Source organism: Cervus elaphus, chromosome 2 (genome assembly GCF_910594005.1).
Source record: "Cervus elaphus chromosome 2, mCerEla1.1, whole genome shotgun sequence".
Classification (NCBI taxonomy): Eukaryota; Metazoa; Chordata; class Mammalia; order Artiodactyla; family Cervidae; genus Cervus; species Cervus elaphus.
In genome coordinates, this window is record NC_057816.1 from 36,309,622 (window position 1) to 36,327,031 (window position 17,410).

General features: G+C 34.5%; 1 long non-coding RNA gene across 1 annotated transcript in view; it reads right to left on the reverse strand.

The window, feature by feature from the left end:
- Positions 1-17,410, reverse strand: part of LOC122676486 — a 233,972-nt gene that overhangs the window by 178,360 nt on the left and 38,202 nt on the right. The window contains exon 2 of the long non-coding RNA XR_006335595.1: positions 6,290-6,370. This is a non-coding gene — a long non-coding RNA (uncharacterized LOC122676486). The remainder of the gene's footprint in view (positions 1-6,289; positions 6,371-17,410) is intronic.

Sequence of the window (17,410 nt, forward strand, 5' to 3'; positions counted from 1 at the left end):
GATACACAGATAGATGGTTAGCTGAGTGGGCTACTTAACTGGAGGTCTATTAATAGATATCCATTTTATTACTCCCTCCATTTTATCTGAAGAATATAAGGTTTGGAGTGACAGTTACCCCAAGTTCATACAAGTGGCCTGTGCCCACATGACATAGAAACCCATGTCCTCTTTCTGATCCTGAGCTTCTTATATAAACAATATTTTATTGAAAGACTATTTTGTATTCTGTGTCTCTTTTAGGGCACAAAAATAGTTTTTTCTAAGTCACTATAGAAAAACATGTCTGAGAAAATTCAAAAGGTGATTTTTTTTTAATATCTGGTGTTCAATTAGTAAACAGATGAAGTCAATATATGGTAAATTAGATAAAAAATGCACCAGGGACCCTTGTAATGCAGCTGAAAATTGCATTTACCTCCATGAAGCAATTGACTGAATGATATGTTTTTCAACATAATATAGTTAAATCAAAATTATACCTTACAGACATTGGCCTTTCTATTTCTTTTGCTATAATGAAAGTCAGCCAACTCATTCATTTCCTCTCCTACTAAAACATGTATCTAAATGACTAAATACACACTGCATTTGACTGGATAATTATATGAATTTGACTTTAGAAAATTTAATACCAGCAAAAACATCCTCCTGAGTTACAAACTTTGCATTCATCTCTAAAGTCTATAATAGTAAAAAGGTATGTACTTCTACCTGTATCTATCTATCTAAATATCAGTATATTAAAACCAATCAATCCTAAAGGTAATCGACCCTGAATATTCATTGGAAGGACTGATGCTGAAGCTGAAGCTCCAATACTTTGACCACCTGATGCGAAGAGCCACCTCATTGAAAAAGACCCTGATGCTGGGAAAGATCGAAAACAAAAGAAGAAGAGGGCAGCAGAGGATGAGATAGTGAGATAACATCACCGACTCAATGCACGTGAATTTGAGCAAACTCCGGGAGGTAGTGAAGGACAGAGAAGCCTGGCATGCTGCAGTTTATGGGATCGCACAGTTGGACATGACTTAGCAGCTGAACAATGACAAAATTTTTACTTTATTTTTGTACAGTGACTTTGGAAACTAGTTTATGACACATAAGATTGACAATTCTCTTCAACAAATTTTTTTTCATTCTACAATTTTCACTTACGGTAAGGTTCCAAGATTAATAAATACTTAAAATTAGAAGATATTTCAAATAACAGCCAGTCCATTTGTTTCTAGTCTTGGAATCCTATTTTTCTAGTGATCTTTTAGTTAGTACTTGTATTCTGGAATTGATTTTCAAATTTTCAAAAGAAATCTTGAAAATACCATATTTATTTCATTTACTGTCCATAAGATAGAAAAAAATAATCAAAAGAAAGTGAAAAGTGTTAGTCGCTCAGTTGTGGCTGATTCTTTGTGACCCCATGAACTGTAACCTGCCAGCCTCCTCTGTCCATGAAATTTCCAGGCAAGTATACTGGAGGGGGTTGCCATTCCCTTCTCCAGGGGATCTTGCTGACCCAGGGATCAAAGCTGGGTCTCCTGCATTGCAGATGGATTCTTTACCATTAAAGAATACTGATCTAATTCCCTTATATCACTGTCAATTTTACAGATATAAACAGTAAGATAACTACCTTCTCAAAGACTTTTAAAAAAAAAGGCATTTCAAAATCTGGAGCTGCTATATTTGACATATTACCTGAAACTGTAATTGATTATCAGCAATTACTCTCTATAAGTACTAAAAAACTCACAAGTGGGCAGTGAACCTATTAGGTGTCATGTATATGAGAAGGCTCAAAAGATTTTTGAGACATACATGTGCTGGCTTCCTAGATAACATGATATGAATTGAAGTGGTGATCTACCATCCTTTAGTCTAAACTCGTATTTTTTGTCACTCATCTATTCCAACTAGTTTTAAGGATCATGTTGAGACCATACAATAAAAATGTCAAAACACCAATCCTAGAGGAGATGTTCACACATTTCTTATTCATCTAGGGAGATTATCCCCTGCTTGCTTTATTTAACTTCTGTTATAGAGTTACTCATAGTCCATAATTTATGGCATATTATAACCACTGCGCTCAGTATGACCTTAAATTGCATTTTCTTTACTTAAAATCCCAGGTTTCCATACATATATCCCCTCTCACCACTTTAAAGTGCTAGTAATAGCTTACACATATAAATGTATCTATATACCTTACATATTGCTGACAGCAGTATATGCATATTAATTATAAAATATTCTTTGCTTAAAAATAAATTACATAAAGTATCAAGTCATGATGGAATTATCACAAAACACAGTCATGTAATTACTTTTACTATACAGCTCTTGAAACAGAACATTACTAGCAGTCCAAATATCCCCTAATTCTCTCTTCTGATTTATACCTCATTTACTTCTCCCCAAACCACCACTATCCTGAATTAAATCACAGTTTCATACATTCATATGGATTGGAATTTTCCAAGAGAAAAATTTCCTAATTATACTTATAATTTATTTAATATTTATAGGACTATCCAGACTTTTTTTTTTTTGTAACTTTATGTCAGTTTGAAGAATTGTGCTTTTCTCAGAATTTATCCAGCTTATATAAATTTTATCTGAATGTAATACTTTATTCACGATATATAATTATTATTTTAATGCCTATGAGTTCTGTAGGAATACTCACTTTTCTGGAATGATGTTCACTTTTAATTTCTGATGTTGTTTTTAATCTTCTCTTCTTTATTTATTAATTCTTCTTTGCCCAGAAGTTAATAATTTATTTTGGTCTTCTCAAAGAATCAACTTCAGATTTAGTTAATTTTCTATACTCTTAATAAATTTGTGTTTTTAGTTTCACTTAATTCTTTTTCCTTTGCTTTTTTTATTTTTATTATCCTTTTGATAATTCCTTGCAATGATACTTAGATAATTGATTCTCAACCTTTTTCATTTCGTCACATTTTAAACTCCCTCTTTTTTTTTTACTTTTACCCTATAAGTTTTTGATATGAATGTTTTAATCAACATTCAATTGAAACTATTCTCTTATTTCTACTTTAAGTGAACTACAAGTTATTTAGACACTTAATTGACAAATGCTTAGGAATTTTTATCTTCTCAATATTGATCATAAACTTATTTGTACTGTGATCAATGAATACTCTGTAGGATTTCAATACACAGAATTTGCTGATATTTGCTTTGTGGTCCAGGATATGGTAGATTTTGATAAATATTTCACAAGCATCTGAAATATATATATATATATGGTAGAATTACAGATTTGAGATGGAGCATTCTCTCTCTCTCTCTCTCTCTGTATGTATCTATGTATGTGTATATATATATATCAATTAGTATGGCTTTAAATCACAGTTACCATATTCTATATTCAAACTGATGTTTTTGCTTATTTTATCAGTTATGAAAAACATATGATTAACTCTACAATACTACTCTGGACTTATTTTAATTATATCCCCATCAATTTCTCATTTTATATTTAAACGTATGTTATTACACCTACTCAAAAGTATAATTGCTGTATCTACCTGAAAATTGATTCTTTATAAAAGATTCCTTTTAACCACAATAGTTTGCTTTGTATATTAAATACATTTTTTAATATATAGCAAAATCAGATTTCTTTTGATTAATGCTCACATAGTATAACTTTCCATATCCTTTCGCCTTTCTGTAACTTTATGCAAGGTATATTTTTAGTAGGGGCTTCCCAGATGGCTGTATGGGTAAAGAATCCATCTGCCAATGCAGGAGACTCAAGAGACATGGGTTTAATCCCTGGGTTGGGAAGGTCCCCTGGAGCAGGAAATGGCAACCCACTCCAGTATTCTTGCCCTGGGAAATCCCATGGACAGAGGAGCAGTTGTGAACATCTTTGCATTAACACCCATTAATGGATCATTTTCAAATAAAAAATTACCAGTATATTTACTTTAAATACATTATCAAACTATTTTCTTTCTATTCATTACTCCTACTTCATGTTTTTCTTTCTCCTTGAATTATAATTTCATTTATCTTAAATCATATTATATAAGAGATATTTGAGAATTTTTAAATTATTTTAGTTTTTATCCTAGAGTTTGGAACATACATTCTTGATATATTAAAATATAATCTAATTTAGATAAGAATCTTAGAATATGATGTCAATTATCTTCCTCCCAATGTGCTTTCTTTTGGTATAGGTCAATTCCATATATATATTAATATATTTTTTAAATCTCACATTTATTTAGCTTCACTCACATAATCACCTTTTCTGATGGTCTTCATTTTCTACTACATCTCTGAACATGCATAAAAGATCATTATACCCTTACCTGAAAAAACACCTTTTAATAGTGTTTTATGCAGTTCTACTCATGATTAATTCTGCCATATTTTGTTTGACTAAAATATGATTTTGCATTAGTTTATATATAATATAACTGATGAGCATAGATTTATACATAGGCAGTTACTTTCTTTATTACTTTAAATATACTATTCCATTTTTTACTGGCATTCATTGCTCTTTGTGGGAATTAAGCTCTATGTTTTATATTATTCTATTAAAAATATTTATATTTGTTTTAAAATGTTTTCTTTTTGCTTTTTTTTCAAAACAACATACATATCAGTTTTTCATTTATCTTGATTTAAATTAATAGTAGTTTTTAGGTGTGCATTTTGATGCCCTTTCTAGTTTAGGAAATGAACAGCCTTTGTTACTTCAAACAAAAGAACTAAAAAGGATTATAAGAGAGTACTCTAAAATCATATGCCAATAGTTTGGATAACCTGTTGATAGATGAAATAGACAAATGCCAAGGAGCACAAAAAACTTACCAAAACTAAATCACAAAGAAATAGAATATCTAAATAAGCATACATCAGTTACATTCAAGTAAGGAGATTCAATTAGTAATGAAAAGAAATCTCCCAACAAAGAAAATTCTTAAATCTGATTACATGATAGGGAATTGTATCATGCATTTAAAGAACTAAAATCAATTCTCATTTAACTTTAAACAAAACTGAGGGTCCATTTTCTTACTTATTCTTTGAAAACAGAATTACTCTGATACCAAAGTCAGATAAACTAACCATTAGAAAAGAAACTACAGAGCAATATACTTTATGAATATTGATACAAAACTCCTCAACAAAATTCTAGCAAGCCAAATTTAGTTGCATATTAAAATGGTTACACAGTGACCAAGAAGGATTTATTTCTGCAATGCAAGGACAATTCAACACAGAAAAATCAATCAAGGTAATTCACATTAACAGAACAAAAGGAAAAAATACATGAATATCTCAACTGATGCAGAAAAAAACATTAGACAAAATTGAAATCCTTTTCATGATTAAGAAAGTCAACAAACTAATAAGACTGGAAGGAAGCCACCTTAACATAGTTTTTTTTGTTTGTTTGTTTTTGTAATGTATAAAAGTCCACAGCTAACCGTGTCCTCGATAATGAATGACTTAAAATTTATCCTCTAAGATCAGGAACAAGGCATATATACCTACTCCTACAATTTCTTTTCAACATATAGCAGTGGAAATTCTAGCCAGAACAAGTAGGGAAAGAAAGAGAGAGAATGAAAGAAAGAGTATCCCAATCAGAAAGGAACAGCTAAAATTATTTGTTCACAGATGACATGATTTTATACGTGGAAAATTCAGTGCTTTACTAAAAATCTATTAGGTAACAGGTGAATTCAACACACTGGTAGGATACAAATCAACATATAAAAAATCAGTAATGTTTTCATATGTTAACAATAAACTATCAGAAGAAGAGATTACAAAAACAATCCCATTTACAATAGCATCACAAAGGATAAAATACTTAGGCATAAACCTAACTAAGGAAGTGAAAGATTTGTACATTGAAATCTATATAACATCGACTAGAGAAATAAGATGCAAACGGAAAGATACCCAAGTTCATGGATTGGGAGACTTCACATTGTTAAAATTATCATACTATCCAAAACTATCTGTAGGTTCAACATAGTCCCTATCAAAATCATAATTTCATTTTTTATAAATAGGAAAAAATCCCAAAATTCATCTGAAATTCTTAAATTCAAATTCATATTGAATTTGTTATCTAGATACCAAAATAATCTTGAGAAATAAAAATAAAGCTGAAGGCCTCGCACTTGCCAGTTTCAAAACATTACAAACTGCAGTAACCAAACAGTATGGTACTAGCACACAGAGTGAAAAATATCAGAGAACAGAGCACAGAAAGAAAACTTACCGTCAGATGAGCTTAGTCGAGGGTCCTAAACTACACAGTGGGGAATGTACAACAAATGGTGCTGAGAAACTAGACATCTACCTGCAAAAGACAAAGTTTGATTGACCCTTTACTTATACTGTATAAAAATTAACTTAAAATCAATTAAAGATTTAAATGTAAGACCTGAACATATAAAATGTCCAAAAGAAAACTTAGGGGGAAAGTGTCATGACATCACAACATTAGATTTGGAAATGAGCTCTAGGACGTGACACGAAAGCATAGGAGAAAAAAGTAAAAATAGGACTACACTAGACTTAAAAACTTCTAGGTAGCAAAGGAAACAATCAACGGGATGAAAAGGAGAAAATAATAGCAAACGAAGCAACTGACAAAGAATTGATCTCAAAAATATACAAGCAGCTCCTGAAGCTCAATTCCAGAAAAATAAATGACCCAATCAAAAAATGGGCCAAAGAACTAAACAGACATTTCTCCAAAGAAGGCATCCAGATGGCTAACAAACACATGAAAAGATGCTCAACATCACTCATCATCAGAGAAATGCAAACCAAAACCACAATGAGGTACCATCTCACGCCAGTCAGGATGGCTGCTATCCAAAAGTCTATAAGCAATAAATGCTGGAAAGGGTGCAGAAAAAAGGGAAACCTCTTGCACTGTTCGTGGGAACGCAAACTAGTACAGCCACTATGGAAAACAGTGTGGAGATTTCTTAAAAAACTGGAAATAGAACTGCCATATGACCCAGCAATACCACTTCTGGGCCTACACACTGAGGAAGCCAGAACTGAGAGACACGTGCACCCCAATGTTCATCGCAGCACTGTTTATAATAGCCAGGACATGGAAGCAACCTAGATGCCCATCAGCAGACGAATGGATAAGGAAGCTGTGGTACATATACACCATGGAGTATTACTCAGCCATTAAAAAGAATGCATTTGAATCAGTTCTAATGAGGTGGATGAAACTGGAGCCTATTATACAGAGTGAAGTAAGCCAGAAAGATAAACATCAATACAGTATACTAATGCATATATATGGAATTTAGAAAGATGGTAACAATAACCCTATATTTGAGACAGCAAAAGAGACACAGATGTATAGAACAGTCTTTTGGACTCTGTGGGAGAGGGCGAGGGTGGGAAGATTTGAGAGAATAGCATTGAAACATGTATATTACCATATGTGAAACAGATTGCCAGTCCAGGTTTGATGCATGAGACAGGGTGCTCGGGGCTGGTGCACTGGGATGACCCTGAGGGATGGGATGGGGAGGGAGGTGGGAGGGGGTCAGGATGGGGGACACATGTACACCCATGGCTGATTCATGTCAATGTATGGGAAAACCACTACAATATTGTAAAGTAATTAGCATCCAATTAAAATAAATAAATTTATATTAAAAAAAGAAAGAAAAGGAAAGCTACAGAATGTGAGAAAATATTTGGCAATCATATACCTAATAAAAAGTTAAACTAGAATACAAAAAGAACTATAACTCAGCAAAAAACAAATAACTCAGTTTTTTAAAATGGGCAAAGAACTTGAATAGGCATTTCTCCTGGAGGGCTACAGTCCATGCCGTCACAAAGAGCTGGACATGATGGAAGCGACTGAGAACAGCACAATGAAGATATACAAATGATCAACCAGCATGTGCAAAGATACTCAACATCACTAATCATTTGGGAAATGCACATCAAACTTAGAATCACATATCATATTGTCTCATTATTATCCTTTTATGGTGACCAGTATCAAAATAGAAAAAGACAGTAAGTGTTGGCAAGCATGTGGGAAAACTGGAATTCTTGCACATTGTTAATGGGAATGTAAAATGGTACACCACTATCACTTCAGTTCAGTTGCTCAGTCGTGTCCGACTCTGTGACCCCATGGACTGCAGCACACCAGGCCTCCCTGTCCATCACCAACTCCCAGAGCTTGCTCAAATTCATGTCCATCGAATCAGAGATGCCATCCAGCCATCTCATCCTCTGCTGTCTCCTTCTCCTCCTGCCTTCAATGTTTCCCAGCATCAGGGTCTTTTTTAATAGGTCAGTTCTTCGAATCAGGTGGCCAAAGTAGCGGAGTTTCAGCTTCAGCATCAGTCCCTCCAATGAATATTCAGGACTGATCTCCTTTAGGATGGACTGGTTTGATCTCCTTGCAGTCCAAGGGACTCTCAAGAGTCTTCTCCAACACCACAGTTTAAAAGCATCAATTCGTCAGCACTCAGCTTTCTTTAAGGTACAACTCTCACATGCATACATGACTACTGGAAAAATCAAAGCTTTGACTAGATGGACCTTTATTGACCTCTACAGCAAACAATATAGAGGCTCTAAAATTTTAAAAAGAGAACTACCATATGCTCCATCAATATTACTTCTAGCTATATATCCAAAAGAATTGAAAATAGAATTTCAAAAAAATATTTACATACCCATGTTCAATGCAGTATTATTTAATAATACCAAGAGGTGGAAACAATCTAAATGTCCAGTGATGGATGAATGGATAAAGAAACCATGGTATATACATGCAATGAAATACTATTTATCCTGAAAAAAGAAGGAAATGCTGTCATATACAACATGGTTCAAACTTGAAGACATTATGCTAAAAGAAATAAGTTAGTCACAAAAACACAAATATTGCATGACTCCATTTTAAATGTCTCTATACCAGTAAAACTCCAAATCAGAAAGTAGTATGGTGGTTACCAGGGACTGGTTGGCGGGGGGCGGGGGGGTGGTGACAAGTGGGAGTTATTCATTGGGTATATATTGTAGTTTTGAAAGACAAAAGTTTCCATAGACCTCTTGCCCAACAACGTGAATATTTGTTGTTCAGTTACTGAGTCATGTCCGACTCTTTGCAACCCCATGAATTGCAGCACACCAGGCTTCCCTGTCCTTCACTATCTCCCTGAGTTTGCTCACATTCATGTCCACTATTACATTATACACCCAAAATGGTCAAGATGGTACATTTTATGGTGAATTTTTTACCAGAGTAAATGTTTAAAAAGCAGATGACTGGTTGCCAAGAGATGGGTTGAGAAGAAAGGAAAGAAAGGCACACAAGGAAATGTCCAATATATACATCAAGTCACTTAGCAGAGGACTTTCCTGGTTGCTCAACATTAAAGAATCTGCCTGCAAGGCAGGAGATGTGAGTTTGAGACGCTGGTTCAATCCATGTGTCAGGAAAATCCCCTGGCGAAGGAAATGGCAACCCACTCCAGTATTCTTGCTTGGGAAATCCCATGGCCAGAGGAGCCTGGCAGGCTACAGTCAAATCTCCACCACCACACAGCAGAATTTACTTGAAACATATCACTTTAAAATATTTTTTCAAATAAAGGTATCAAAGTATTAGAAGAAAACTTGGGGAAATTCTTTTATCTTCTTGAAACGGAGGACTACTTTCTAGATAAGTCTCTTAGCTAATAAACTATAAATAAAGACTGATAATTAAACTACCTGATATTCTTTTCAATTACATGAACAAAAATGCCATAACCAAAGTCCAAAGACAATTTATAAACTGGGGGAAATGCCTGAAATTCCTATCACAGAAAAAAAAAATGCTCTCCTAATATACAAACAGCTTCCAGAAATCTAGAAGAAAAGAACAACCCACTGAAAACAGCTCAAGAGACAAACAGGCAGTTTACATAAAAATAAATACCAATGACCATTAGTCAGATAAAGAGGAGTTCAACCCCACTCAGGATAAAAGATGTGAAATAGAAATACTATTTTTCACCCTCAAATTAACAAAAATTGAAGAGTACCAACACATTGTTAGCAATGCTGGGAGACAAAGGAGTCAAGATATTACTTGATTTGGGGAATATACAAATGGAACATATTCTATGCAAGGAAAATTGACAATAGCTTTCAAATAACACTTGAATTTACCCTTTGGCAATGGCACTTCTTGAAATGTATTCTAAAGATATGACTGCTCATAAACAAAATATATGTATGAGGTTATATATGGTAGTATTGTTTATAATAGCAAAAGGCTAGAAATATCCCAGTGTTTAGAAAGAGATAAAATAAACTATTCACCTCTCCTCCAAGATACACACACACACACACACACACACACACACACACACACACACACACACACACACACACACACACACACACATCATACTTTACAGGTCAGTTCCACTGCATCACCTTGAATTCCATGCTGTGGCCTTATACTTCACACTTAACCACATCTCTGAGTCTTTATGCTTCCTGTTTGTTTCCTTCATCATATAGGTCTAACTTTTCTCTTTTTAAACCCTGTATAAAACTCCTGTTTACCCTGATCAGATATTGTATCTCTTGAGACACCTTTCATAATTTCACAAATAGGGTATCCCTCATTTTTCAGAAAATGGCTGTTAATAAGACCAATATAAGTTAAGACTTTCCTTAGCTTACTTTCAGCATGATATTTCATTCAAAGTGAAATAAGAAGTCAAAAGTAGAGTCAAAGCAATTCACATATTTACTCTCATCTCTTAGAAATATGAGATTCATGAACACGGAGATTCACTAACAACGTAGCATTATCTTGTTTATTTACTCTTCTGTAGGAACACTTAACATTAGAGCTACCTTCTTAACAAAAGTTTAAATATACTTTACTTACATTAACTACAGGTACAATACTGTATAGCCTATCTCTAAAGCTTATAAATTTGCTTCACTGAAACCCACTGATTTGGTAACTCCCTATTTTCCCTTCTTTTTAGGCTCTATTAATCACCTCTCTGCTCTTTGATTCTATGGATTTGATACTTTAGATACATGATACAAGATGTATGAATTTGTGCAGAATTTGTCTTTCCAAGACTGGCTTATTTCACTTAGCATAACATCCTCAAGGTTTACCCATGTTGCCACACACTGCAGAATTTTCTTCTTTTTTAGAGGCTTAATAGAGCTCCAGTGCATGTATATACTACATTTGCTTTCTGCTGATAGACACTACTGGGTATTTATACAAAAGAACTGAAATCAAGATCTCAAAGAAATATTAGCACTCCTATAGTAATTGAAGCATCATTCACAACAGCCAAGATATGGAAACAACTCAGCAGTAAATCTCAAAATTTGTTAAGACGATGAAGAAAAGTAGAGTAAGTTCAGAGAAAAGAGAATAATCAGGATTGTAGACTGGGAGACCTTTTCAGGCAAGGTTGACTACCAAGACTATTTCTATACTGTTCCTTCTTTTGAGAGTAAAACAAACAGAAGATAGTAAAAATCCTTCCCAGTTCTCTATTCCTCAAGCTTTCCAAGTATCCTTTCATGTGTCAAAAATCTCTCTGATTCCCCTTATCTTTTGCCCCTGCCACAGAGACCACTCAAGTTTCTGCTTCCACCCATGCCCTAGCAACTGTGCTTCTGGTATCATTACTAGACCTTGGCTTTATGTTTTCTGGTTTCCCTCTGCAATGAACTGTGGGGAAACATCTAGGAATCCCTCATTATCATTTCTATAGACAATAAAAGTGCTTACCTGATTATCTTCACACGATATGGCATCTATACCCTGTCAGTCACCATTGATAACAATAGTTTACCACTGATTCAATAGTTGCTCATTGAACACAAAGTCCCTGTCACATTTGTCTATATATCCTACTATTAATACAGTAGTCTGTACAAAGCAGAAACTTAAATTTCAACAAAAAACCAACTTAATAAAAATGGAAGACAGAGAGCAGAACAAAACCATGAGATTAATTTGAGTGACAGGTACATTTCAGTGTGGTGGCAGAGAGGAAATATGATGAGTTATCAGAAAACTGCTTTCCAAAACATTATGGTTCAAGAGAGGATCCATGGGCACATTTTAGGAATAGGATAGATTGAAACATTCATCTTCGAATAATTACTTGCCTTAGGGACAGGGATCTAAAATGGCTTTTGGAAGGGATCATTTCACTCCAAAGCGCAAGGCCGGTTCATACCTCCACTTCCTTCTCCATTTTGTCTATTTCTACATATATCAGGTCATTCTTCCTGTGATCTTAGCTCCTAGACATACTGGCAAACTCAATGACATAGACTTGTGGTTACAAAAAAAAAAAAAACATAATGGAAACATGCAGACATGACTGGGCAATCTGACAAGGCTTTACAGTTAGTTCTAGAGAAAGGATGATAATAATTATATATTCAGTTTCCCCAAACACTGAATCTGTTAAACATTTGGTTATAAATTCTAACATTAAAATTGTTAAAAAGCAGTGAGGAAAAAAATCATAGAAGGGTCTAGTGATATTTGTTATATTCAAATGTGTCCTTAACAAAAACTAAAACATTATTTAACATTGGTTTTGTTTCATTATTACTCACTAGATTAGCTACCAAAAATTAGTCCATTTGTTTTACCCTTGTAAATTCTGAGAAATCTTTTCCGTATATAAAGTGCACCAAAAGAAAGGAGAAAATTGCATTCGTGGTGGCTCAGACAGTAAAGAATCTGCCTGCAGTGCAGGAGACCTGGGTCCAATCCCTGGGTCAGGAAGATCTCCTGGAGAAGAGAATGGCTACCCACTCCAGTATTCTTGCCTGGGAAATCCCATGGACAGAGGAGCCTTGTGGGCTAAAGTCCACGGGATGGCCAAGAGTCAGACACGACTGAGCGACTAACACTTTCACTTTTTTTTTCATGCAACATTTTTTAACTGAGAATGCCCAATATTCTGTATGTTCAAGGTAACTCAAGAAGGTATTAATTCTTGTTTATAACTAGGTAAGATGAATAGAAACAAAGTAGTAATTTGAAGTGAAAAGTGCTAGAACAGTGTGATCAAAAAACAAATTAACTGGATATGACAATGTATGCCTACTATTCATGTGAATGTTTCGGGATAAAATGTACTGACCTAATTATTTTGAGGAATACAGTGCTGATTCAATAAAGGTAAAATAGTAAAAGAAGACAGCCTAATTTTCAGCAGCGGTTTCTCTCACATTTGTATTTTAAGATACCTTCATGTGTTTTATGTCTTTGATTATCCCAGCAACAGCAGGTAGTAATGATCATAAGCTTCCCTGCTTTACATGAATTGTATTAACACTTACAGAAGTGAAAGTAACTAATATTAACGGTAGCCATTCAAATTATAAGCCACTTCTGACAATAAAGCGTTTCCAGCACACTTTCTTGTTTTGTTTCACTTGAGTAAATTAACTTTGAGCCAAGAACTGACTAAAAGACTCTGATTACCCACCACATTCTATATGTCTCATCATTTTTTCATATGAGTATTTTTTCAGAAAAATTAACAGAGTTGCAGATATTGTTATGTGTTTCCTTTGCCTTTAAGTGTATGTAGGAGATCAAACTTAGGGGGGCATTGTGCATAGTCCTTTTTACATTATACATTTATATCTGCATTTGTTACATTGTACATTCTATTTCATAGAATTACTGAACATCTAATATATACCTAATACCATATAGATGGTATCCACATAAAGACGCAAATATGAGACAATCTTGCTCCCTTGGGGCTCAAAATATGATGGAGGGTAACAGGTCCAGGAATATCTAAATTCATCAAAGCAGAATGGAGGTGGAAGTGAATAAAGGGAGGAAATTCATTCTTTTAATACCTGGGAGGAAACAGAAATAACTAAACTTTGAAGACTGAGAGAAATTTCAGTAGACGAAGAAGTTCAAGGGCATTTTAGGAGAAGAAATGACAGAAACAAAGGTATTGAGCAGGATCAAAGCTTAAGATGAATATTTTTTTCTATCTATGGCATAAATGGCACAGAAGGCTGTTTTATAATCATAATTGCTATTCCTTAGTAGCTGTCTTTCATAAGTGTTAATTTTACTCTCAAATTTCCTTGTTGAATCATGCAGTCTTTCAAAACTCCACAGCCAATATCTTGCTCCAAATTGAATGGCATATGAAGAGAATTGCATTCATCTGTTTGAAGTCCAACTTAACAGAAAGTATTATTTAATGATGGAGCTGAGCATAAATCTTGATTGGAGGTGGGGAGGCAGTACTAATAGCTCTGTTCTAAAAGTTTTCACTGATGTTGGAAATTAGTATTTAGCTATCCGCTGATAGAGAAATGGAAGCTGAATAAGACGAGTAAGTTAAAAGGATATTAATTTAATCTGTATATTTGAGAAAAAGGATGTGGGGCTTTCATTTAAAATCAATTTGTCCTGATTTCAATTTTTCATGAGTAAAATGCTCAGCCTTTTTTTTTTTTTTTTTTCATTTATTTTTATTAGTTGGAGGCTAATTACTTTACAATATTCTTCTTTTTTTTTTTTTGTCATACATTGATATGAATCAGCCATAGATTTACACATATTCCCCATCCCGATCCCCCCTCCCATCTCCCTCTCCACCCGATTCCTCTGGGTCTTCCCAGTGCACCAGGCCGGAGCACTTGTCTCATGCATCCCACCTGGGCTGGTGATCTGTTTCACCATAGATAGTATACATGCTGTTCTTTTGAAATATCCCACCCTCACATTCTCCCACAGAGTTCAAAAGTCTGTTCTGTATTTCTGTGTCTCTTTTTCTGTTTTGCATATAGGGTTATCGTTACCATCTTTCTAAATTCCATATATATGTGTTAGTATGCTGTAATGTTCTTTATCTTTCTGGAGCCATTTTTATGAATGCAAATCTTAGGAAAGTTTTTAAATTTGCCCTAGATTTTTTTTTTTTTAATGTACCACTAACAACAGAGAAATAGAAGAGAGAAATCTCAGGGATTAGATCTCTACACTAGTGATAAGCAAATGAGCTTCAATATTGGGGAAAAAACATGAACTAACAGAAGTAAGTAAACAACCAAAAACAATGTATCTTTGGTGGAGGAATTAATTACAAAGTCTTGCCAGGGATATGAACGAAGTTAGACATGTGTATAAAGTATATGCAGTGCATTGAAACAAGAATACTATGGTTTGAAAACCAAGAATTTTGATTCTTTTGAACAGGGATTGATCACAACATGATGGGCCACTTCATTTCACCCTCCTCTGCAATATACCAAACAGGGTTTGACAATTTGAATATCACACTGTCAGAGAGATAAAAATGAAATAAAAGAGTTCAAAGATCTGTAAGGGAAACCTACTGAACGGAGTGCAGCAAAAGAGAGATGATAAATAATAAGAATACTTGATTTTTTACATTATGTAACAAATTGGCACAAATATTGCAAAACCCATTTATTATCTCGCTATCTCTGTAGATCTGAAGTCTACACAGCAGAACTGAATTCTCTGCTTAGGGAATCACAAAAATGAAATCAAAATGGCAGCTGAGATTACATTTACTTTTGGAGGTTGGGAGTTTGCTTTCAAGCTCATTCAGGTGTTGGCAGAATTCAGCTCCTTGCAGTTGTCTGACTAAAGTTCCCATTTTCCTGCTGGCTGCTGGCCAGAAATTACTCTTCGCTCCTAGAGGACACCCACAGGTCCTAGCCACATGACCAATTCACAACATGGCAGCTAACTTTTTCAAAGCCAGCAAAAGAATCGCATTCTAGTGGCCAAGGTCAGTCATATATAATGTAACCTAATCAATGGGGTGATTATCCCATCATATTCATAGGTTCTGACCACACTCAAGAAGAAGGAATTCCATAGGACCTAAACACATGGACTGAGAGTCTTAGAAGCAGTCTGTATGTTTGGTTTCATTAAACAACAACATCAAAAAAAAAAAGCCAAAACTTTTCCCAAACTCAGTGTACCATTATATATAAGCAATTTAAGTATTGATGGGTATTGAGTTTTGTTTTGGAATCATTTTTTTTTCAAGTTGAGCCACTCTAGTGGGTGTGAAGCACCATCACACTGAACCTTGATTTGCATTCCCCCACTGGGAGGACTGCTGCTGAGGCTGGAACTCCAGTACTGTGGCCACCGCATGCGAACAGCGACTCATTGGAAAAGACCCTGATGCTGGGAGGGGTTGGGGGCAGGAGGAGAAGGGGACGACAGAGGATGAGATGGCTGGATGGCATCACCAACTCGATGGACATGGGTTTGAGTAGACTCCGGGAGTTGGTGATGGACAGGGAGGCCTGGCGTGCTGCAATTCATGGGGTCGCAAAGAGTCAGACACGACTGAGCGACTGAACTGAACTGAACTGAATGATGAATTATGAGAATTTTAAAGGGATTACTGGCCATTCATATATCTTCTATTGTAGTTTACAAGTATCTGTTCAAGTTAGATGCTTATTTTTCAATTGGATTATTTGTCTTTTATTACTGAGTTAAAGAAATCCTTTATGTATTTTGTATAAAAACTTTTGCCAAATATATTATTTATAAATATGCTATTCTAGTTTGTGCCTTGCCTCTTTATTTTTAATGGTGTATTTCATGAACATACACTTTTAATTTTGATGAAATCCACTTTATGAATTTCTTCTTTTATGGTTATTGAAGTCCTTTACTTTTTAAGAAATCTTTAACTATCCACAGATTGTAAAGTTATTTTCCTATATTTTGTCCCAAAAGCTTGATGGTCTTGGCTTTTATGCTTTTTCTTTTTTCAGGTTTACCTAGGTAAAGTTGAGACACAAAAATTGCATATATTTACAGTGTACAATATGTTTTAATACACATATATATATAGTGAAAAATTGCTACAATCAAACTAACTAACATATTTATCCCTTCATATAGTTTACATTCCCACCAACATTATACAAAGGTCCCCTTTTCTGTACACACTTTCCAGCATTTATCATCTTTCTTTGTAATAGCCATTCAACTGGTGTGAGGTGTGTGTTGGATTTGATCTGCAATCCCCTATTGATTACTGATGTTGAGAATCCTTTCATATATTTGTTGATCATGTGTTTATCTTTTTTGGAGAAATTTCTACTTAGTCATTTTCTAATTTTTAGAATCAGGTTATCAGCTTTCTTGCTATTAAAAGCCTTTTTTTTTTTTTTTGGTTATTAACCCATAGTAAAAAACATGTGGTTAACAGATGTGTTTTTTTTTGCCATTCCACGGGTTCTCTCTTCACTCTGTTGAGTGTTTCCTTTGCTGTCCAAGCTTTTTGCTATGATGTGATTGCATTTG